Source organism: Pristiophorus japonicus, chromosome 3 (assembly GCF_044704955.1).
Source record: "Pristiophorus japonicus isolate sPriJap1 chromosome 3, sPriJap1.hap1, whole genome shotgun sequence".
Taxonomy (NCBI): domain Eukaryota; kingdom Metazoa; phylum Chordata; class Chondrichthyes; family Pristiophoridae; genus Pristiophorus; species Pristiophorus japonicus.
Window position 1 is genome coordinate 140,187,258 of NC_091979.1, and position 24,594 is coordinate 140,211,851.

General features: G+C 44.6%; 1 protein-coding gene across 4 annotated transcripts in view; it reads right to left on the minus strand.

Moving 5' to 3' along the window:
- LOC139259907 (collagen alpha-2(V) chain-like) overlaps nucleotides 1-24,594 on the minus strand; it is a 516,763-nt gene that overhangs the window by 180,710 nt on the left and 311,459 nt on the right. The window lies entirely within an intron of this gene.

Consider the following 24,594-nt stretch of genomic DNA (forward strand, 5'->3'; position numbering starts at 1 on the left):
CCAATCATCACCAACACAGTTCCTCTCATCTGTGCTGCTAGTGGCCAAGCTTGCGTGGTTTAAATCCCAGTTTCTCATCGCCAATGAAATGTCCTTACTATACAGTACAAATGCACACGAGGCCCATGCTAGAGAGAAGGTCACTCTGTGACCAGTAACCTTTATTCACCAGCACTGAAGTGGAGAAGATGGGTGGAGCTTCCCCTTTTATCCCTGAAAGTCCAGGTTAGGAGTGTCTCCCACAAGTTCACCACCTAGTGGTCAGTCTTCTCACGGTATACAACTTAGGTCAGTTTATACATGGATTACAATGACAGTTGAATACATGACAGAAACAATAACTGAAGTGAAAAGAAAGGAAGCAAAGGTGGCATAGCAACTCTGCTGTTAGTCTAACAATGCAACTGCTCTTCTAGATTTCTTTAAATGAAAAAGCACTAGGAAAAAAAAGAACCTCTCTAAAAATCTCATCATGTCATATTTCTATCTTGCATCCAAGGTATGTTGCAGAGAATATGATACAAGACTCTGATATCTACTTCACTATAGTTTAATAATACTATAATATAGTTTATTATTAATAATAATAATAATAATACTATATGGTATATAGTTGGTATGCAGCAATGCTGCATGTGTATAGGAGCTACACCATTTACACAGGAAGGTCGGGATTTCGCCAACAGAGACATGTTCGATGCGGGCCGCATTGGTGCAGTGTGGGAAACCCGCTTCGAAGTGCAGTCCGCCCTCTCCCTTCAATGTTCCGTGGCTGCAGCCTGTTAAGCCCGCCCTGCGGGTTTCCTGGCCAATTAACTGGAAGCAGGTCTGATGACATCATCTAATGACGCGTCATCAGCCGGTTTCCTTAAAGGGACCATTCACAACTTTTTTTTGACAGTTCTTGTGTCAGTGTTTTGCAGCATTGAGCTGCTGCAAACACTGACAAACACTGGACAAAAGTGCACGGCTGCACCCAGCTTCTCCCATGACTCCCTCCAGATGCTTATGGAGGGAGTCACAGCACACACGGAGGTTCTCTTCCATTCAAATGGGTGGAAGAGACCTCCCCAGGACACTAATTTAGCCTGGTTGCACATAGCACATGAGGGCACAAGCAGGGATGTCGTCAGGAGGACCTGGCTGCAGTGACGCAAATCTTTCAATGATCTCAGTGGATCACAAAACATTACTGCAAAGCCACACTAAACCTCATCCTGCTGTGCCATTTTTCACATCCCCATCACTCTGCCTTCCCTACTCTACCCTTGTACATCCTTTCTCATACCAACTTACCTTGCACCTCCACCCATCCTTCCCCTCTCTCTTTCTCTCTATCTACATTATCAGTTCTCCATTTCACTAGCCAACCCCTTACACTTACCCTCATCCTTATTCAATCATACCAACTAATAACACACAAGGGTAGGCACTTTAGCCAATGTTTATGTATGGTTAATGTTGATGTGTTGTCAAACATTGAAATCTTTATTTTCAGCACTTTGCGTTCTTGGACAGATTTGTGGGCACCTTTAGAAGTGGCTTAGTGACTTGTAGTGAATGGTGAGATATAGGGGTATTCCCCCACTATGGTGATGAGTGTGAAAGGAATGGGTTGCACATTGCAGGGATGTTTTATGGAGCTGGTGTGGGTGGTGCCAACTTGGTGCATCATGGGGCAGTCAGGGTGTACAGCATGAAGTGAAGTAAATGTGGCCATGGTGAGGCTATCACTGGCCTCCCAGGCAGCAATATGGTCAGGTGCTGATGCCCTGTGTACTGTGCAGTATTAGGTGATTGCGGAGAAGGTTGGTGTTGTTAGTTATGTTGTTGGTATGCTTTGTGATGTTGGTGTTGGAGCTGATCGTGGTGGGATTCTAAGCACCAAGATGAGATATTTTCAAAGGTACCAATGCTGCTGGAATAGATGGCAGGTGAGGTTGAGATGACAAAAATGCCCTGTCAGTGGTGAGAGAGGTTGCTCCAAGGAGGTGACCGTGAATAGAGAGTTCACTGCAAACATTTCCAAAGTGCAAGCAGCTCAAATGTCTCTTCCAAAACTTGAAGGCTTCAGCTTCTGACATTGGAAAGTGAACAGTTGTGTAATGGTAGCTTTTATACCATTTCTGCAGCTGTCAACTAGCCAAAGCAATAGAGAATCACTGAGAACCCAACTCCACTTACCTGGCATGTTCTCCGAGGCACGGCAAACCCTTCAAAAGATTGTTAAAATTGTAAGTGGCTGCTTTTAAGCCTCCTAACTAGCATTTAAGTACCTTTTAATGATGTTAATTACCTCTCCCGTCACTTGCTGTTGGGTCTGCTATCCGAACGCAGATCTGACAGGTCAGAAACTCACATGGAGGCGGATCCCGACCCACTGTCAATCAGGATCATTTTGACAGCGGGCCCGCCTCCAAACCTGCACTCGCAGGGCTGGAAAGATTCCAGCCGAAGTGTACTCTTTTAGTGATCAAAACAGTATTTCCTGCTTTCAACTACAGGTTAATCTGTCACCACGGCAAGTCTCATTCTCAGCAGCTGACTCCATTCTGAGGTCGACATAGGATTTGCCCACTCCTGCACCTATTTCATCCTTATTCACATACAGGAGGAGTCAGTGATGAGACATACTTCAACCATTCTGTCTGAAATGTGTATAAACGAAAACCTCTATCTTATATGTACCATTATGATCCATAGAATAAACTTTTTTACCATCCAACCAAGCATGTCAAAGATTCAAAAAAATTGAACTGACAAAGATCACCAAGTGTGCAGCCCGCGTCTTTTGAGAGTGATGTCAAAAGTCAGTTTCTGTTCTACAGAGGTTGAGTCATTTATGTTTAGGGTTGTCACCGACAGCACAAGTATCATGTATTAGCAGTCCATTATGGCAGGAGCAAAATCTAAATATATTACTCGGTATACTAGTACAGATGTTTTCAGGGTAATCAATGGCATTTTTTGGTGTTGAGTAGAGTTGTGATGGTTCTGTTCTTCCAATCATTATGGCTTTATGTTAAGAATAACTCCATCAGGATGATTATTTATTCTTTTAGATTTTAATGCATGACTATAAATCTAAAATTAACATGAGAATGAAGTAAACTTTGGGCCTTGTGTTCCACCTGTGGTCTTGATCTCGACTTATTTGGGTTGCAGTTTCTCCATGCAAAATGGTTCATGCCAAATCTTTCTGCATGGTATTTTAACAAAATCCTTAATCCATTTAAAATAAAGAAGTTAACAACTTCATTAAAATAGTGCACACAGAGATTTTAACCCAATTGATATAATGGAGGAAGATCCTTTCTGTTTGCAACAAGTTCTTTTAGCTCTGAGGAAATCTACCCTCTCTGATGCAGAGTTAAATGGCTGCCCCATTTTGTAAAGGTTGTTAGAAATAGTCTAAACTGGAGAGAAATGAGTAGTTCAGTTTGTTTAATTCAGTAGGAATATTCCCCTCACAAACTTTGATTGGCTTGGCTGTCACTTTGTGTGACCCTTGTAATATTTTTGTGCTAACGTAAAATTAAATCATGGTGTTGGTAAGAGCCAAATGTAACAGAATATATTTAGCTTTTGTCACAGAGGGTAGGTGGGTTAACTGAGATGTGTGGTATCAATTACTGTCATATCCCGGAGATCTCTTGATAGCCTTTCGGGCTTGAAAAAAAATCTCCCAGAGTTTTTTCTAAATTAGCCAAAAACGTTTTCCCTGTGTTGTTTTGCCTCTCTGAAGAGATTATGTTGCTCAGGGAATGGGCGTGGGTTGACGGTGCGTGTGGGTCTTTTCTTTAAGTCCCAATGTAACAAAGTCTATTATAGAATGCCTTAGTTTCTATGTGGTGAAGTCAAGTTACTGAAATACATGGTTTTACTTGGCATCATCCAGATCCTGATTGAAGATTGACTGTATATGGGATTAATCTTCACTCTGAACATGGGCAGAAAGCTGGGGGCTGCAGATCAGCCAGCTGTTACATGCCCCACCCATCTGACTTCAATGGAGAGGAACATTTGCTGGTGTGCATAAATGAAGGCTGATCTGAAATGGCCCGTGTCCATATGTTTCCTCACAAATTAGATTGTAACTGAAAGAAGAAAGCTTTATGCACACTGTGAGGAAGGAATGTTACATGTATGTCACCGAAAATTCCAATATAGATCTATAGAACTGTTCCTTTTTCTCATTCTACTCGGAAAATTGAGATGAAATAATGTCACGAAGGATATAACAAACTGGATCCTGTAATTGTTCACAGCTACTTCAGTCTCGAGGGCCTTTAATTGCATGCCCACAGAAAATATGAAAATAATCTCATAATTGATTGAAATGTTTGATATAATAGCATTTCAGGAAGCATAAGGATACAATTAATCATTGGCATAATGTTCATTTTAAAGGAATTTCCTCTTCCAATGGTTCCATATGTCCAGTATGGTTTTATAGATTTTGAAAGTTTATCTGGATTTTCCATAAGGATTGAATAATTATTTAATAAGGGTCTTGTACCCTATGCTGCACGTAATGGAGAGAGAGGACACAGATGTGGATAGAATTCATAGAGATGAAAGAGTACTCATTTCTACTGGGTTTGTAATTATGCTCCATGGCTTTGAGTTAGTGTTATTTTACAATCAAGCCTGTTTGTTAGAAGTGGCTGGAATTTTCACAGTCTGCCTGTATGCAATTTTATAAACAACACTGGCTCACAAATGCTGCATTTTGAAAAGTTGATTGTATTTGAAGTATTACTTTCATATTTCAAAAATATTACGTTATTCCACTGTTGGTTTATGAGTTATTTACATTGAAAGAATTTGTTTTGTTGATTTTCGATTTGTGCTAAAGAAACCTCTGTCAATGACAGTAATGGCAGTGATGACCCCACTCTCTGCTACCTGTCAGCTTCATCCTGCTGCTTAGTGTTGCATGCCAGACACGAGACTCCCAAAGCAAGTGCTCTACTCGGAACTCTTTCACTGCAAACAAGCCAAAGGTGGGTAGCGGAAACATTACAAGGATACCCTCAAAGCCTCCCTGATAAAGTGCAACATCCCCACTGACACCTGTGAGTCCCTGGCCATAGACCGCCCTAAGTGGAGGGAGTGCATCCAGGAAGGCGCTGAGCACCTCGAATCTTGTCGTCGAGAGCATGTAGAAATCAAGCGCAGGCAGCGGAAAGAGCGTGTGGCAAACCAGTCCCACCCACCCCTTCCCTCAACGACTATCTGCCCCACCTGTGACAGGGTCTGTGGTTCTTGTATTGGACTGTTCAGCCACCTAAGAACTCATGTCAAGAGTGGAAGCAAGTCTTCCTTGATTCCGAGGGATTGCCTATGATGATGATGAGTGTCACAAAATAGAAAATATTCCATACAGTAACTGAGGACAAATCACTGGGACCCAAAACAAGTCAACAGTGGTTCTAGTTCCTTGATTTTACAAACTCTTTATTTCTGATTTCAGTAAAGCAATAGCTCTATGTTTTGGAAAGAGGTCTTTAACAGGTTTGTTTTCGTGACAGATTAAAAAAGTAAGCGGATCCTCGGGTTACACTGACATTGCCTCCTGCACAGATTACATGATCCAAACTGAATTCACTCTCCCAGTTTTCTCACTCAATCACGAATAGCAGGCTTGGTGCCAAGATGGGAAAAAGATTAAATTGTTCTGCGTGGGTTCTGAATATCCATTTTTTTTGCTAGTGTGGTGACCAAAGCTGAGCACAGTATTCTAAGTGTGATATGACCAGTGTATTATAAAGCTGCAGCATGACTTTTGTAGACTTGTCAGGGGTAATACTACAAATATATACTTCCAGTTGGAAGCTCCACATGCTGGATTTGCATATCAGAAATGTGGGTGCACACTGCCCCAAGAGCTTTCACTCATCAAAATGAATGGTTGTAAGATCGTGGGCCAGTCCACACCTGAATTTCTGAAATGACTTTCCAGCAGGTAAAGCTGGAAACCCCACTGGGATCATTGGAGCATTTAAACTACCCTATATTGTACAGTTCTGGCTTACATCTTAGCATTCAATTAATTTTGTTAACTGCTTCACCATATTGGACAAAGTGTTGTGTCTATCATGTGATGAAACAAATCAAAATCAGCTAATAAAATGCTCGGGTATATGACCAGCACAGTATATGGCCATTGGCCTGTTACTAATTTCCCATTAATCTACATTCTTATCTGGTTCATATATTTGAAAGTTTGAGGGCAAATACAGTTCAATGTAGAGAAATGCGAAGTAATACATTTTGGATGTAAGAATAAGGGGATAAAGTATATCTTAAATAGTTGAGTTTTAATGAAGTAAAGGATAACGACTGTGTTGTGTAGTTAGACAGTTCATTAAAGGTGGCATCATGTAAAGTCATAAAAAGGCACATGGAATCCTAGGTTTTTGGATCTAGCATCATAGAAAACAAAGGCAAGGATAGAATGTTAAATTTGTAGAAGAGCTAGTTAAGCTGCAGCTGGAATATTGTGTGCAGTTTTGGGCACCCCATTGTAGGATGGACACAAAAGCAATGGAAGAGATGCAGCGTAGGGTCACTAGAACTCTGCTGGTGTAAGGGGTGACAGTAATGAAGAGAGACTTGAAAAGCTTTTTCCACTGGTTGTCTGAGCAGTCATAATGGTCTTCAAGGTTATGAAGACTAAGATGAGGTGAATAGTGACAGATTATTTCTACCGATCAATCGGGGTGGGATGGTAACAAGAGGACACTAATTTAAGATAATCACAAAAAGAATTAAAAGGTAGGTTAGAAAAAGTCTTTCCCCAGAAAATGGTGTGAATATGAAATACATAAGTACATTTAAAAAAGAATGTTGGCAGTTGCTTGAAAAAGAGGGATTTCAAAGGATCTGAGGTGCAAGCAGGAAGATGAGACTCGGTGACTCATGTGGAAAAGCACAGCTGTACAGATGTGATGGGTCAAATGCCTGTTTCTGTGCTGAAACATCCTATGAGTCCAAGATTACAGGGCTGGGAAAATTGAAAGGTGGGATTGAGTGGGAAGAGAAGAACATAAGTACATAAGAATTAGGAGCAGGAGTAGGCCATTCGGCCCTTCGAGCTTGCTCCGCCATTCAATAAGATCATGGCTGATCTTCTACCTCAACTCCATCTCCCTGCATTATCCCCATATCCTTTGATTCCCTTAGTATCCAAAAATCTATCGATCTCTGTCTTGAATATACTCAAGGACTGAGCATCCATAGCTCTCTGGGGTAGAGAATTCCAAAGATGCACAACCCTCTGAGTGAAGAAATTGCTCCACATTTCAGTCCTAAATTGCCGACCCCTTATTCTGAGAATATGACCCCTAGTTCTAAACTCTCCTGCCAGGGGAAACAACCTCCCAGCATCTACCCTGCCAAGCCCTTTGTAAAGTCCTGTCCCCTCAGTACAGATTCACACGAGGCATGTAGTGAAGTCAAGGTCACTCTGGACCTGCACCTTTATTTCACAGCTCTCGAATGCTGCACTTGCCCGAGACCTGTCCTTATATACCTGTCTCTTGCAAGTGCACCCCTGATGGTAAGGTATGCTGGTGGTTACAGGTCATATCTTATTACAGTCATGTATAGCATGTTAGGATACTGTTATATATAATAATGTAAGATACATGACATCACCCTCCCCCAAGGTCTCATTGTCTTTATAGGATCGGTCTCTCAGGTGATCTACGCTCTCGCATGGAGCATCTGAGTTGTGGTTCAGTTGTTTGCCTTGGTGTCTGTTTTTCTTTGGGTGTGGTTGCTGGTATCTCGCCTGGGCTGTCTGTTTCGATTGGTGTGATTGTTGTTGACTCGCCTGGGCTGTCTGTTGGGATTGCCCTTTCCTCAGGTTGTTCCCTCTGTTTGTCCACCAGGTGTGGTGCGAGTTCCACATTGTAGTCAGCCTCTAGTTCCGCAGTGTTGTTGGTAAATCTGCTTTTGACTTGGTCTACATGCCTCCGGCAGGTTTTGCCATTGTCCATTTGCACTACCAGTAGCCTGTTTCCTTCCTTGCCCGTTACTGTCCCTGCAAGCCATTTGGGACCCGTGCCATAGTTTAGTACAAACACTTTGTCCCCTATCTCATTCCATCTCCCCCTCGAATTTCTGTCATGGTACTCAGTCAGCTTACGGCGCTTTGCCTCAACGATTTCGTGCATGTCTGGGAGGATTAATGAGAGCCTTGTTTTTAAAGTCCTTTTCATCAACAGTTGCGCGGGGGTGATCCCAGTCAGTGAGTGCGGACGAGATCTGTATGCCAGCAGCAGTCGCGATAGGCGACCCTGCAGCGTGGGACCTTGGATTTTAAGCATGCCTTGTTTAATGATTTGCGCTGCTCTCTCTGCCTGGCCGTTGGAGGCTGGCTTGAACGGTGCCGTCTTGATGTGATTTATGTCGTGGTCAATTATAAAGTCTTGGAATTCTGCGCTGGTGAAGCATGGACCATTGTCACTGACCAATATGTCAGGGATTCCGTGCGTTGCAAACACTGGTGGAGGTTGTGCTCGAGTTTAAAATGGTACATTCGATCCACTTTGAAAATGCATCTACAACTACGAGGAACATTTTGCCCATGAATGGGCCCGCATAGTTTACGTGCACCCGCGATCACGGTTTGGTAGGCCAGGGGCTCAGTGGAACCTCCCTGGGGGCATTGCTGAGTTGGGCACAAATGGTGCACCGTCGGACGCAGAGCTCCAAGTCCGCATCAATACCAGGCCACCAGACGTGGGATCTGGCTATGGCCTTCATGAGAACGATCTCCGGGTGCTCGCGGTGGAGCTCCCGGACAAATGCCTCTCTGCCTCGCAGAGGCATGACTACTCGGCTGCCCCACATCAGGCAGTTTGCTTGTAGTGATAGCTCATGCATGCGCCTGTGAAAGGGTTTTAATTCCTCGGGGCAGGCATCGCGAGCCTCTGCCCAGTCACCGGTTAGGACACGTCTTTTTACTAAGGATAACGTGGGGTCGCTGGCCGTCCAGGCTCTGATTTGGCAAGCCGTCATGGGCGAACCTGTGGACTCAAAGGCATTGATTGCCATGATTATCTCACAATCCTGTTCATCAGACCCTTCCGTGGTCGCCAGGGGTAGCCTGCTGAGCGCGTTGGCACAGTTGTCTGTGCCTGGTCTGAGCCTTATGGTATAGTCGTAGGACGCCAGCATGAGTGCCCACCGTTGAATTCGCGCCGAGGCGCTGCCGTTTATTGCCTTGCTCTCGGATAGGAGGGACGTGAGGGGCTTGTGGTCTGTTTCTAATGCAAACTTGGCCCCGAAAAGGTATTGGTGCATCTTTTTGACACCATACACGCACGCAAGCACCTCCTTCTCTGCCATTCCGTACCCGCGCTCCGCCCGCGAAAGTGACCTGGAGGCATAAGCTATGGGTTGTAATTTACCCGGACTTTTGACATGTTGCAAAACATACCCGACCCCATACGTTGACGCATCGCATGTGAGAACTAGCTTTTTACCTGGGTCAAAGAAAGTCAAAACACTGTTGGAACACAGAAGGTTGCGTGCCTTGTTGAAGGAGCATTCCTGGACGTGTCCCCAAAACCAATCGCACCCCTTCCTGAGTAGCACGTGGAGAGGCTCCAGCAGTGTGCTTACGTTCTGCATAAAGTTCCCAAAGTAATTGATTAGCCCGAGAAAGGCGCGCAGTTCTGAGACATTCCGGGGCCTGGGTGCCAGGGGAATTGCTTCTGTTTTGGACTCTGTTGGGCGGATTCCATCAGCGGCAATCCTTCTGCCCAAAAATTCAACCTCGGGTGTGAGAAACAGACACTTGGATTTCTTGACTGGTAGGCCTACTGCTTTAGTACTTCCTCCAAATTATGGAGATGGGAGCCGGTGTCCCTGCCCATGATAAGTATGTCGTCTTGAAATATAAACTGTCCCTGGGATGGACTTGAGCAGACTCTCCATGTTGCGCTGGAATATGGCAGCTGCCGACCTGATGTCGAATGGGCATCGATTGTACATGAAAAGGCCTCCATGTGTGTTGATGGTGGTGAGTAGCTTGGATTCCTCAGTCAATTCTTGCATCATATACGCAGATGTGAGGTCTAATTTTGAGAAAAGTTTACCTCCAGCCAATGTGGCAAATAAGTCCTCCACTCTGGGCAGCGGATACTGGTCCTGTAGGGAGACTCTGTTTATGGTAGATTTGTAGTCCCCACAGATTCGTACGGATCCATCAGGCTTCATGACTGGGATGATGGGACTTGTCCAATCGCTAAATTCCACAGGTGATATAATGCCTTCCTGCAGAAGCCTGTCTAGTTCGTGTTCAATCTTTTCCCTCATCACATAGGGTACAGCTCTGGCCTTGTGATGGACCGGTCGAGCATCCTGTGTGATGTAGATTTTGACTTTGGCCCCTTTGAAAGTGCCCACACCTGGCTGAAAGAGATGTTCAAATTGCTTTATAACTGTTGAGCAGGAGGTCCGTTCCTCTAATGACATGGCATGGACATCATCTCATTTCCAGTTTAGTTTTGCCAGCCAGCTTCTCCCCAATAGTGCTGGGGGGTATCCGGGGACAATCCACAGGGAAAGTCGGTTCACTGTCCCTTTGTGTGTGACAGAGAGCATGGAACTGCCGAGGACTGGTACAATTTCTTTGGTATAGGTCCTTAGTTTGGTGTCGACCCTTGTGAGTTTTGGTCTGTCTCTTTTATGCGGCCACAGTTGTTCAAATTGTTGAACCCCCATGAGAGATTGACTTGCTCCCGTATCCAGCTCCATGTTGACAGATATCCCGTTGAGTAGGACCCTCATCATTATAGGAGGCGTACTGTTGTAGGAGCAGCGGCCATTGATCGTGTTAACCACTGTACACCGGTGTCCCGGGTACTGTCCCCACCATCTTCTGGTCCGCTTTCCAACCCATCCGATTCGTTTACCAGCCGAGCTGCCGTTTTTTTGCATATGCGGGCCAAATGCCCTGTATATTCACAATTTCTGCAAACAGCCTGCTGAAATCGACATTCCCTTGACGAGTGCCCACCCCCACACCTCCAGCACAGACCTGTTCCATTGTTCAAAGAGTTCCCAAAGAATGAGCTGCGTCTGGCTGATCTCTCTTGAGCTTCTCTCAGTTTGTAGTTGATTGCTCGCATTGTGGGTTGATGAGGTGTGAACGGCCATTCCTGTGGCCCTTGATGGCTTCTGCCTGCTGTCGAGAACCTATTCTCCCGGTTTTGTCTGTGTGTGGGGGTAGCAGCTTGTTTAGTGCTGTGAACTTCTTGTTCCAATATTTCCTTAGCTGTCGTACCTGCATTGTAAATCAACCTCGTTTCTTCTTCCCCAACCAAGAATGTCTGTGCAACCAGTGCTGCTGCCTCTAAGGTCAGGTTCTTGGTCTCTATGAGCTTTCGGAATATGCCTGTGTGGCCTATTCCTTCAATGAAAAAGTCTCTCAGCATTTCTCTTCTCAGTTCATCGGAGAACTCACATAAACTAGCCAACCTCCAAAGTTCCGCCACGAAGTCGGGTATGCTCTGGCCCACACAGCATCTGTAGTTGTAGAACCTGTGTCTGGCCATGTGTAGGCTGCTCGCTGGCTTCAGGTGGTCTCTTACCAGTGTGCTCAATGCTTCAAATGACTTGCTTGCTGGTTTCTCGAGTGCCAACAGATCCTTCATTAAGGCGTATGTTTTCGAGCCACAGCTGGTCAAGAGATGGGCTCTTCTCTTGTCTGCCTTATCATTGCCTAACCAGTCTTTGGTTACAAAGCTTTGCTGGAGCCTTTCTATAAAGTCCTCCCAATTGTCTCCCGCATTGATACTTTTCATCTGATCCGTTGTTCGCCATTCTGTGGATTCTGTAATCCCGTAGCCCGTCGCCCTTGTAAAGTCCTGTCCCCTCAATACAGATTCACACGAGGCATGTAGTGAAGTCAAGGTCACTCTGGACCTGCACCTCTATTTCACAGCTCTCGAATGCTGCACTTGCCTGAGACCTGTCCTTATATACCTGTCTCTAGCAAGTGCACCCCTGGTGGTAAGGTATGCCGGTGGTTACAGGTCATATCTTATTACAGTCATGTAAAGCATGTTAGGATACAGTTATATATAATAATGTAAGATACATGACACCCTTTAAGAATTTTATATGTTTCAATGAGATCATCTCTCATTCATCTAAACTCTAAGGAATACAGGCATAGTCTACTCAATCTCTCCTCATAGGATGGTCACCTCATCCCAGGAATCAGTGTAGTGAAACTTCATTGCACTCCCTCTAAGGCAAGTATATCCTTCCTTCGGGAAGGAGACCAAAACAGTACACAGGACTTCAGTTGTGGTCTCACCAAGGCCCCATAAAATTGTATTAAGACTTCCTGGCGGAAAAATTCATGGCCGCCACGAGAGTTGCCGGTACTCAGGTTAATAGCTGCTGAAAATAGACGAAGCACTACCAGAGAAAGATTTGCGCTGGGGGCTAAACATTTTTAGCCCAGTGCTTACTTACTGTATATCGCCCTCCTGGTTGCATTAGTGCAGGCCTGGAAGTCAAAGATCCCATCCTGAAGTGACGTTCCATCTTCTAACAGCCTCTTCTGGAAGTGAGGCTGTGGAGTTCGGAAGGAAATGTGTGTAATTTAAAGGGCAATGCATTGAAGGGGCAATGCCTTCAGAACTAATAAAAATTAAAATGAAGTGGTAAAAGTGCAATTTTCAGCCCTTACTGCCATTTTTAAAAAAAACATTAAACATGTCCCAAATGAGAGTCTTCAACACTTAAAGTTGATTTCCCTTCCGAACATCAAAAAATGGGAAAAGTGTTTCAGCACTTACACAAATGGCTCAGCAAGCCAGGGAAGGGGCAGTCGATGTCTCGCACGTAGCACTCCAGCTTTGTGCAGGGCATCAACACTGCAAGAGAGATCCTCTACCCACAGGGGCCAGGAGGCCTTCCAAAAAGAAAGATGTGGGACCACATCACCGAGGCAGTTACTGCCTGTAGTGTCACCCCCACCACCTGGCTCGAGTGCCCAAAGAAGCTCCATGGCCTCAGATTTCAGTAAAATCAAAGAAACCTGGTCCAAAAAGCTTATATAGCAACTTAGCTGAAAGATATGTGTGTCCCTTTAAGAGGTGCTGACAGCTCCTCTGCAAGTCTGCTTGCACGCTAGGTTTATCTGGCATGCTCAGGACCCACCGTTAAACTTTGGGTTGTACACCGACTGATGTAACCACTCCCTCATTTTACTTTGCAGGATGATACATCTTATCGGGCCTGGAAAAATGAAATACATCGCAGGACCCATCACCAGCTGACGAAGAGCAGCGACCGCCCATTTTTATCGCTATTTCTTATGATAACCAGTTAGGTAAAGTCCCTGAAGGGTCATCCAGTTTTGACGAAGGGTCATCGACCTGAAATGTTAACCCTGTTTCTCTCTACACAGATGCTGTCTGACCAGTTGAGTATTTCCAGCATTTTCTGTTTTTATTCCCTTTCATAAATCCCTGTTGACTCTGCTCAATCCTATTATTATTTTCTAAGTGCCTTATTACCACATCTTTGATAATAGATTCTAACATTTTCCCTACTACTGATGTCAGGCTAATTGGTCTGTAGTTTCCCATTTTCTCTCTTCCTCCTTTGTTGAATAGCGATGTTATGTTTGCTACCTTCCAATCCGTGGGGGCCATTCTAGAACCTTGGGAATTCTGGAAGATCAAAACCAAAGCATCCATCTCTGTGGCTACCGCTTTTAAAGCCCTCGGATGTAGGCAATCAGCTCCGGGGTTTGTCGACTTTCAGTTCCATTAATTGCTCAAGTACAATTTCTTTACTAATACTAATTTCTTTAAGTTCCTCATTCTCGCTATACCCTTGGTTCCCCACTATTTGCAGAATGTTACTTGTCTCATCTAACGTGAAGAGAGATACAAAGTATTTGTTTAATGTCTCTGCCATTTCCTTATTACCCATCCTGCCTCTGCCTCCAAGGGATCTACATTTAGTTTTGCTAATCTCTTCCTTTTTACATATCTATTGTTTTTACAATTTGTTTTTATATCTCTTGCCAGTTTACTCTCATTCTCTTTTCTCTTTCTTTAACAAATTTCTTGGTTATCTTTTGCTTGATTATAAAATCCTCCCAGTCCTCAGGCTTACTACTTTTCTTGGCAACATTATAAGCCTCTTCCTTTAAACTAAAGCTATCTTTAACTTCTCTTGTTAGTCACAGTTGGACTACTAATCCCATGGGATTTTTATTCCATAGGGGAAGGTATATTCGTTATGAATTATTAATTAATTCTTTAAATGTTTGACATTGCTAGTCTACCATCATATTTTTTAATCTAGTTTCCCAATCGACATTAGTCAACTCACCCTACATACCTACGTAATTTGCTTTATGCAGATATATGATCCTAGTTTTGTACTTAAATAAATCACTCTCAAAATCATTGTAAAATTCTATCATATTATGATCTCTCTTCCCCAGATACTCCTTTGCTACAAGGTCATTAATTAACCCTTTCTCATTGCACAATACCAGATCAAAAATATCCTGTTCCCTAATTGGTTCGTCGACATATTGATCTAGATTTTTTTGAGGAACCAATTTGGGAACAGGCTATTTTTGATACATTGAATACATTTGATGAACTCGTCCTCCACACTATTACTGCAAATTTTGTTTGTTCAGTCTGTATGAAGATTAAAATCCCCTATAATTATTGTATTACCCTTGTTACATATATCTATAATGTCCTGATTTATGCTCTTCCTGACACTACAACTAGAGTTAGAGGGCCTATAACCAACTCCCATCAATATTTTCTTCCCCTTGGATAACATGTGGTAATTAATCTATTTAGAAGAATATTAGAAATCGGAACAGGAGTCGACCATACGGCCCCTCGAGCCTGTTCCGCCATTCAATAAGATCATGGCTGATCTGATCATGGACTCAGCTTCACTTTCCCACCCGCTCCCCATAACCCCTTATCCCCTTATCGTTTAAGAAACTGTCTATTTCTGTCTTAAATTTATTCAATGTCCACAGCTTCCACAGCTCTCTGAGGCAGCGAATTCCACAGATTTACAACCCTCTGAGAGAAAAAATTTCTCCTCATCTCTGTTTTAAATGGGTGGCCCCTTATTCTAAGATTATGCCCTCTAGTTCTAGTCTCTCCATCAGTGGAAATATCCTCTCTGCATCCACCTTGTCAAGCCCCCTCATAATCTTATACATTTCGATAAGATCACCTCTCATTCTTCTGAATTCCAATGAATAGAGGCCCAACCTACTGTCCAAAGTTAAATAAGACCACAGCATATAAGAACATAAAAAATAGGAGCAGGAGCAGGCCACATGGCCCCTCGAGCCTGCTCCGCCATTTAATACGATCATGGCTGATCTGATTATGGACTCAGCTCCATTTCCCCACCCGCTCCCCATAACCATTTATCCCCTTATCGTTTAAGAAACTCTCCATTTCTGTCTTAAATTTATTCAATGTCCCAGCTTCCACAGCTCTCTGAAATGGGCCCACATAGTCCACGTGGATCCTCGACTATGGTTTGGAGGGCCACGACCACAAACTTAGCGGTGCCTCTCTGGGTGCATTGCTCAGCTGAGAGCAAGTGTTGCACTTGCGCTTGCATGACTCTAAATCTGAGTTGTTGCCAGGTCGCCACACATGGGATCTGGCTATGGCTTTCATCATTACAATGCTTGGGTGGGTGCTGTGCACATATGAACATATCTCTGCCTTCCTTGGGCAAGACCACGCAATTGCCCCACAACAGACAATCTGCCTGCAGGAACATTTCGTCTTTGCGCCTGTGGAATGGCTTAATCGCCTCCTGCATCTCCGCTGAGACACTGGACCAGCTCCCCTGGAGGACACAGTTTATTTACCAAGGACAGTAAAGGATCCTGGCTGGTCCAGGTTCTGATCTGGCGGGCCATAAGGGGGACTTTTCATTCTCGAATGCCTCCATGACCATGAGCAAGTCCGCTGACTGTGCCATTTCCACCCCGGTAGTGGGCAATGGCAGCCGACTGAGAGCATCTGCGCAGTTCTCTGTGCCCAGTCTGTGGCAGATTACATAGTTGTATGCCGACAGCGTGAGCACCTATCTTTGGATATGGGCAAAGGCATTGGTGTTAATCCCTTTGCTCTCAGAGAACAACGCTATGAGTGGCTTGTGGTCAATTTCAAACTCAAACTTGAGGCCAAATAAGTACTGGTGCATTTTTTTTACCCTGTACACGCATGCCAGAGCCTCTTTTTCAATCATCTATAGTTCCTTTCGGCCTTGGACAAACTCTTGGATGCATAAGCGACCGGTTGCAAGATCCCCAATTCGTTAGCCTGTTGTAACACACACCTGACCCCGTATGACAACGCATCGCAAGCTAGCACTAATCTTTGACAAGGGTTATACAGGTCAAGCAGTTCGTTAGAACACAACAGATTTCTGGCTTTCTTAAAGGCAGCCTCTTGTGAATTCCCCCATACCCAGTCACCTCCCTTGCACAGTAGCGCATGTAGGGGTTCTAGCAGGGTGCTCCACCCAGGTAGGAAATTACCAAAATACTTAAGGAGTCCCAGGAACGACTGAAGCTCCATCACGTTCTGTGGTCTCGGCGCGTTCTTGCTGACCTCTGTCTTGGTGTCGGTAGGTCTGATGCCGTTTGCTGCGATTCTTCTTTCCAAGAACTCGACCTCCTGCGCCAGGAAAACACACTTTGAGCATTTCAACCTGAGCCCCACGCGATCCAACCAACTAAGAACCTCTTCCAGATTCTTCAAGTGCTCAATGGTGTCCCGACTTGTAACCAGTATGTCGTCCTAGAAAACCACGGTGCGAGGAAGCGACTTTAGCAGGCTCTCCATATTCCGTTGGAAGTTTGCCACGGCCGACCAAATCCAGAATGGGCACCGGTTAAAGATGAACAGACCTTTGTGCGTGCTGATGCAGGTGAGGCCTTTCGAAGACCGAGGTCAGGTCCAGTTTGGTGAACGTCTTCCCTCCCGCCAGGGTTGCGAATAGGTCATCTGCCTTGGGTAGCAGGTACTGGTCCTGAAACGAAAAACGGTTAATCGTTACTTTATAGTCCCCACAAATTCTAACCGTGCCGTCCTCTTTTAGTACCAGGACAATTGGACTGGCCCACTCATTGAATTCCACCGGCGCGATAATGTCTTCTTGCTGCAGCTTGTCCAGCTCAATTTCCACTTTCTCACGCATCATGTACGGTACCGCTCATGCCTTGTGGTGGATGGGTCGCGTACTGGGAACCAAATAGATCTGCACTTTCGCCTCCGAGAAGCTTCCAATGCCTGGTTCGAACAACAATGGGAACTTGCTCACAACCTGGGCACATGAAGTGTCGTCGACGGATGAAAGCGCTCGGATGTCGTCCCAGTTCCAGCGGATTTTTCCCAGCCAGCTTCTGCCAAACAACGTGGGGCCATCCCCTATCACAATCCACAGCGGGAGTTCGTGTAATGCTCCATCACAGGAGTTTTTGACTTCTGCACTGCCAATTACAGGGATTAGTTCCTTGGTGTAAGTCCTTAGTTTGGCGTGAATGGGGCTGAGCTTGGGCCTGTGTGCCTTTTTGCCCCACAGCCTGTCGAAGGCCTTTTTACTCATTATGGACTGACTTGCACCCGTGTCCAGTTCCATAGATACTGGAATACCGTTCAGTTCAACCTTCAACATTATTGGTGGACATTTCGTATTGAATGTGTGTATCCCGTACACTTCTGCCTCCTCGGTACGAGTCTCCAATTCAACTTGATCGACAGTGGATCGATCTTCCTCTGCAACGTGGTGTTCTGCAACCGTTGCATGCATAGTTCTTGAAGCAGCACTGATGGGGCCAATGATCACCTTCACCACGCCAACAAGGTGTTAACTGCCTCGCATTAACGATTGATGGCGAACACTGAGTCATCTGAGGTCGGGCAACAGCAGCCGGCGTGTACGTTCTGCCATGTATATTTCTGCTCGAAACCGACATTACTTTATGCACAGTACTGGCCGAAACTTCTTCACTCTGCGAAATCTGTTTGGTGTTGTCGCTGGTGGACATAAATGCTTGGGTTATCATTATGGCTTTACTTAGGTTCAGAGTTTATACCATCAACAGTTTGCGAAGGATTGTCTAATGGCCAATGCCCAGTACAAAAAAGTCTTTTAGCATTTCTTCTAGGAATCTCTCAAACTCACAAGGTCCTGTGAGGTGCCTTAGTTCGGCGACATAGCTCACCACTTCCTGGCCTCTGATAGTTGACACGTGTAGAACCGATATCTTGCCATCAAAACGCTTTCCTTAGGATTTAGGTGCTCCCGGACCAACTTATTCAATTCTTCATAGGATTTCTCTGTTGGTTTTGCCGGAACTAGGAGGTTCTTCATGAGGCCATAGGTTGTTGCCCCACAGACAGTTAGAAACATAGAAACATAGAAAATAGGTGCAGGAGTAGGCCATTCGGCCCTTCAAGCCTGCACCACCATTCAATAAGATCATGGCTGATCATTCCCTCAGTACCCCTTTCCTGCTTTCTCTCCATACTCCTTGATCCCTTTAGCCGTAAGGGCCATATCTAATTCCCTCTTGAATATATCCAATGAATTGGCATCAACAACTCTCTGCGGTAGGGAATTCCACAGGTTAACAACTCTCTGAGTGAAGAAGTTTCTCCTCATCTCAGTCCTAAATGGCCTACCCCTTATCCTAAGACTGTGTTCCCTGATTCTGGACTTCCCCATCATCGGGAACAGTAGTCCCACATCTAACCTGTCCAGTCCCATCAGAATCTTGTAAGTTTCTATGAAATCCCCTCTCCTCCTTCTAAACTCCAGTGTATAAAGGCCCAGTTGATCCAGTCTCTCCTCATATGTCAGTCCTGCCATTCCGGGAATCAGTCTGGTGAACCTTCGCTGCGCTACCTCAATAGCAAGAACGTCCTTCCTCAGATTAGGAGACCAAAACTGAACACAATATTCCAGGTTAGGCCTCACCAAGGCCCTGTACAACTGCAGTAAGGCCTCCCTGCTCCTATACTCAAATCCCCTAGCTATGAAGGCCAACATACCATTTGTCTTCTTCACCGCCTGCTGTACCTGCATGCCAACTTTCAATGACTGATGAACCATGGCACCCAGGTCTCATTGCACCTCCCCCTTTCCTAATCTGCCGCCATTCAGATAATATTCTGCCTTCCTGCTTTTGCCCCCAAAGTGGATAACCTCATATTTATCCACATTATACTGCATTGTCATGAATTTGCCCACTCACCTTACCTGTCCAAGTCACACTGCAGACTTTAAGCGTCCTCCTCACAGCTCACACTGCCACCCAGTTTAGTGTCATCTGCAAACTTAGAGATATTACACTCAATTCCTTCATCGAAATCATTAATGTATAATGTAAAGAGCTGTGGTCCCAGCACTGCGCCCTGCGGCACCCCATTAGTCACTGCCTGCCATTCTGAAAAGGACCCATTTATCCCTACTCTCGGCTTCCTGTCTGCCAACCAGTTCTCTATCTATGTCAGTACATTACCCCCAATACCATGTGCTTTGATTTTGCACACCAATCTCTTGTGTGGGACCTTGTCAAAAGCCATTTGAAAGTCCCAATACACCACATCCACTGGTTCTCCCTTGTCCACTCTACTAGTTACATCCTCAAAAAATTCCAGAAGATTTGTCAAGCATGATTTCCCTTTCATAAATCCATGCTGACTTGGACCGATCCTGTCACTGCTTTCCAAATGTGCTGCTATTTCATCTTTAATAATTAATTCCAACATTTTCCCCACTACTGATGTCAGGCTAACTAGCCTATAATTATCCGTTTTCTCTCTCCCTGCTTTTAAAAAAAGTGGTGTTACATTAGCTGCCCTCCAGTCCATCGGAACTGATCCAGAGTTGATAGACTGTTGTAAAATGATCACCAATGCATCCACTATTTCTAGGGCCACTTCCTTAAGTACTCTGGGATGCAGACTATCAGGCCCTGGGGATTTATCGGCCTTCAATCCCATCAATTTCCCTAACACAATTTCCCGTCTAATAAGGATATCCTTCAGTTCCTCCTTCTCACTAGACCCTTGGTCCCCTAGTATTTCCGGAAGGTTATTTGTTCTTCCTTCGTGAAGACAGAACCAAAGTATTTGTTTAACTGGTCCGCCATTTCTTTGTTCCCCATTATAAATTCACCTGAATCTGACAGCAAGAGACCTATGTTTGTCTTCACTAATCTTTTTCTCTTCACATATCTATAGAAGCTTTTGCAGTCAGTTTTTATGTTACCAGCAAGCTTCCTCTCATACTCTATTTCCCTCCTCCTAATTAAACCCTTTGTCCTCCTCTGCTGTACTACAAAATTCTCCCAGTCCCCAGGTTTACTGCTTTTTCTGGCCAATTTATATGCCTCTTCCTTGGATTGAACACTATCCTTAATTTTCCTTGTTAGCCACTTGCCCAGTTTTATTTTTACTCCAGACAGGGATGTACAATTGTTGAAGTGCATCCGTGTGATCTTTAAATGTTTGCCATTGCCTATCCACCGTCAACCCTTTAAGTATCACTCGCCAGTCTATTCTAGCCAATTTACGTCTCATACTATCGAAGTTACCTTTCCCCAAGTTCAGGATCCTAGTCTCTGAATTAACTGTGTCACTCTCCATCTTAATAAAGAATTCTACCATATTATGGTCACTCTTCCCCAAGGGGCTTCGCACAACAAGATTGCTAATTCGTCCTTTCTCATTACACATCAGCCAGTCAAGGATGGCCAGCCCTCTAGTTAGTTCCTCGACATATTGGTATAGAAAACCATCCCTAATACACTCGAGGAAATCCTCCTCCACCGCATTGCTATCAGTTTGGTTAGCCCAGTCAATATGTAGATTAAAGTTAGGAGGATCGCCCTTCATTTGGTCGTGTTCTCATCCCCTTCCAGCTCGTTGACCAAGAAGTATTGGTCGAGTCTCTCCGTGAAGGCTTCCCAATCATCCCCTTCTGAGAATTTCTCCAGGATACCAACTATTCTTTGCATTTTCACGCGGTTGTTCGTTACCTCTTCGCCAATATTCTCATAATAAAGGATGAAACTGAGTACTGTGTACAATGAGTAAGTGTGACCTTAGCTCCTTTAATAAGACTCCAGAGTGCAGGTACCTCGTGGGTGGCCTGCTTATATACCGTGCTCCCAAGGGATCCTGGGATCCTTTGGGACTCTAACCGGTCGACCCTCTGGTGGTAGTGTAATACAGATTACAAGGAGTTAAATACATAACAGGACTTGACAACATTCTGGCTGCCTTGCTGAAGACTTATGCTCCAGAACTAGCCATGCTTCGAGCCAAGTTATTCCATTACAGCTATAATACTGGCAACTATCCAACAATGTGGAAAACTGCCCAGATATGTCCTGTCCACAAAAAGTAGGACAAATCCAATCTGTCCAATTACCACCCCATCAGTCTACTCTCAATCATCAGCAAAGTGATAGAATGTGTCATCAACAGTGCTATCAAGTGACACTTACTCAACAATAACCTGCTCACCGTTGCTCACTTTGGGTTCTGCCAGGACCACTCAGCTCCAGACCTCATTCCAGCCTTGGTCCAAAAATGGACAATAGCTGAATTCCAGAGGTGAGGTGAGCAAGACTGCCCTTGACATCAAGGCAGCACTTGACCAAATGTGGCATCAAGGAGCCCAAGTAAAATTGAAGTCAATGGGAATCAGCAACTCTTCAAAAAATGAAGCAGTCCATGCCCGCATGCAGCAAGACCTGGATGAAATTCAGGCTTGGGCTGATAAGTGGAAAGTAACATTCGCACCACACAAGTGCCAGGCAATAATCATCTCCAACAAACGAGAGTCTAACGACCTCCCCTTGATAGTCAACGACATTACCATCACCGATTCCCTTAACTGGACCAGCCACATAAATACTGTGGCAACAAGAGCGGGTCCGAGGCTGGGTAATTTGCGGTGAGTGTCTCACCTCCTAACTCAAAGCCTTTACACCATCTACAAGACACATCAGGAGTGTGATGGCATATTCTCCACTTACCTAGATGAGTGCAGCTCCAACAACCGGGAATTATTAATGGGGAACATGGAGATGGCAGAAACTCTAAACAAGTATTTTGTATCAGTTTTTATGGTAGAGGACACTAACAATATTCCAACAGTGTATAGTCAAGGGGCTACAGGGGCGGAGGAACTTAACACAATCACAATTCACTAAGGAGGCGGTGCTCAGTAAGATAATGGGACAAAAGGCTAGACAAATCCCCTGGATCTGATGGCTTGCATCCTAGGGTCTTAAGAGAAGTAGCGGCAGGGATTGTGGATGCATTGGTTGTAATTTACCAAAATTTCCTGGATTCTGGGGAGGTCCCAGCAGATTGGAAAACATCAAATGTAAAGCCCCTATTCAAAAAAGGAGGCTGACAAAAAGCAGGAGACTATAGACCAGTTAGCCTAACATCTGTGGTTGGGAAAATGTTGAAGTCCATTATTAAAGAAGCAGTTACAGGTCATTTGGAAAAGCAAAATTGGGTCAGGCAAAGTCAGCATGGATTTATGAAGGGGTAGTCATGTTTGACAAATTTGCTGAATGTAATGAACAGGGTGGATAAAGTGGATGTGGTGTATTTGAACTTCCAGAAGGCATTTGCCAAGATGCCACAAAAAAGGTTACTGCACAAGATAAAAGTTCACTGGGTTGGGGGTAATATATTAGCATGGATAGAAGATTGGCTAACAAACAGAAAACAGAGAGTCGGGATAAATGGTTCATTTTCTGGTTGGCAATCAGTAACGAGTGGGGTGCCGCAGGGATCAGTGCTGGGACCCCAACTATTTACAATCTATATTAACGACTTGGAAGAGGGGACTGATTGTAAAGTAGTCAAATTTGCTGACGATACAAAGATGGGAGGAAGGGTAATGTGTGAGGAGGACATAAAGAGGCTGCAGGAGGACATAGAGAGGCTAAGTGAGTGGGCAAGAATTTGATAGATGAAGTATAATGTTGGAAAGTGTGAGGTTATGCACTTTGGCAGAAAAAAAATCAAAGAGCAAGTTATTATTTAAATGGAGATAGATTGCAAAGTGCTGCAGTACAGCGGGACCTGGGGGTACTTGTGCATAGTATGCAGGTACAGCAAGTGATCAGGAAGGCCAATAGAATCTAGCAAAGGGGATGGAGTATAAAAGCAGGGAAATCTTGTTACAGCGGTACAGGGTATTGGTGAGGCCACACCTGGAATACTGCATGCAGTTTTGGTTTCCATATTTACGAAAGGATATACTTGCCTCAGAGAGCTGTGGAACCTGGGACATTAAATAAATTTAAGACAGAAATAGACAATTTCTTAAATGATAAGGGGATAAGGGGTTATGGGGAGCAGGCAGGGAAGTGGAGCTGAGTCCATGATCAGATCAACCATGATCTTATTGAACAGCGGAGCAGGCTCAAGGGGTCTTATGGCCTACTCCTGCTCCTATTTCTTATGTCCTTATGTTCTTATGTAACACTCAAAAAGCTCAGCGCCATCCAGGACAAAGCAGCCCGTTTGATAGGCATCCCATCCACCACCTTCAACATTCACTCCCTCCACCACCGGCACACCGTGGCTGCATTGTGTACCATGTATAAGATGCACTGCAGCAACTTGCCAAGGCTTCTCCGGCAGCACCTCCCAAACCTGCAACCTCTACTACCTAGAAGGACAGGAGCAGCAGATGCATGGGAACACCATCACCTACAAGTTCCCCTCCAAGTTACGCACCATTCTGACTTGGAAATATATCGCTGTTCCTTCATCGTCGCTAGGTCAAAATCCTGGAACTCCCTCCCTAACAACACTATGGGAATACCTTCACCACATAGATTGTAGCGTTTCAAGAAGGTGGCTCACCACCACCTTCTCAAGGGCAATTAAGGATGGGCAATAAATGCTGGCCTTGCCAGCGACGCCCACATGCCAGAACGAATGGAAAAAAACCAGTGTTACACAACTAGAAGATCCTAGGTTCAATGTGCTGAGTAAGCTGATCACAGCCAAGGCATCAGTTCGGGAGTCACAACTGATCTCAGCATCTCTTGTTAGGAAAGGGGGCATTCTAAAATCAGTCAGTTTACATACTGCAACAAGTTATGTGTGTGTTTGTTGCTGACATGCAAGATAACTTTTGGTTGTAAAGCCTCCCACAGTCCAATAACCCAGATAGGCTCTCACATGAATGGTGGCAACTTTCATGAGGTATTAGAGAATTGACAGCGTCTGTGGAATGGTTCCCCAGTAAGAGTAAGTGCGATTAGAATAAATGTAAAATTCAGGAGGTGGAATTCAAAATTCTTTGGTTAATAACAACATTTTTTAAAATCGCTCCTTTTATGTGGTGTTTGCTTTCATGGAGGTGCACTTACGCACAAAGTCAAAATTACTCCCATGTTGTTTAAGGTTTCTGCATGAGCAGAGAAGCTTTAGAAACAATGGCCGAGAAATTGAATCGTGCTGCATCTATTATCCAGATAGTAAAGAGATCCAATTT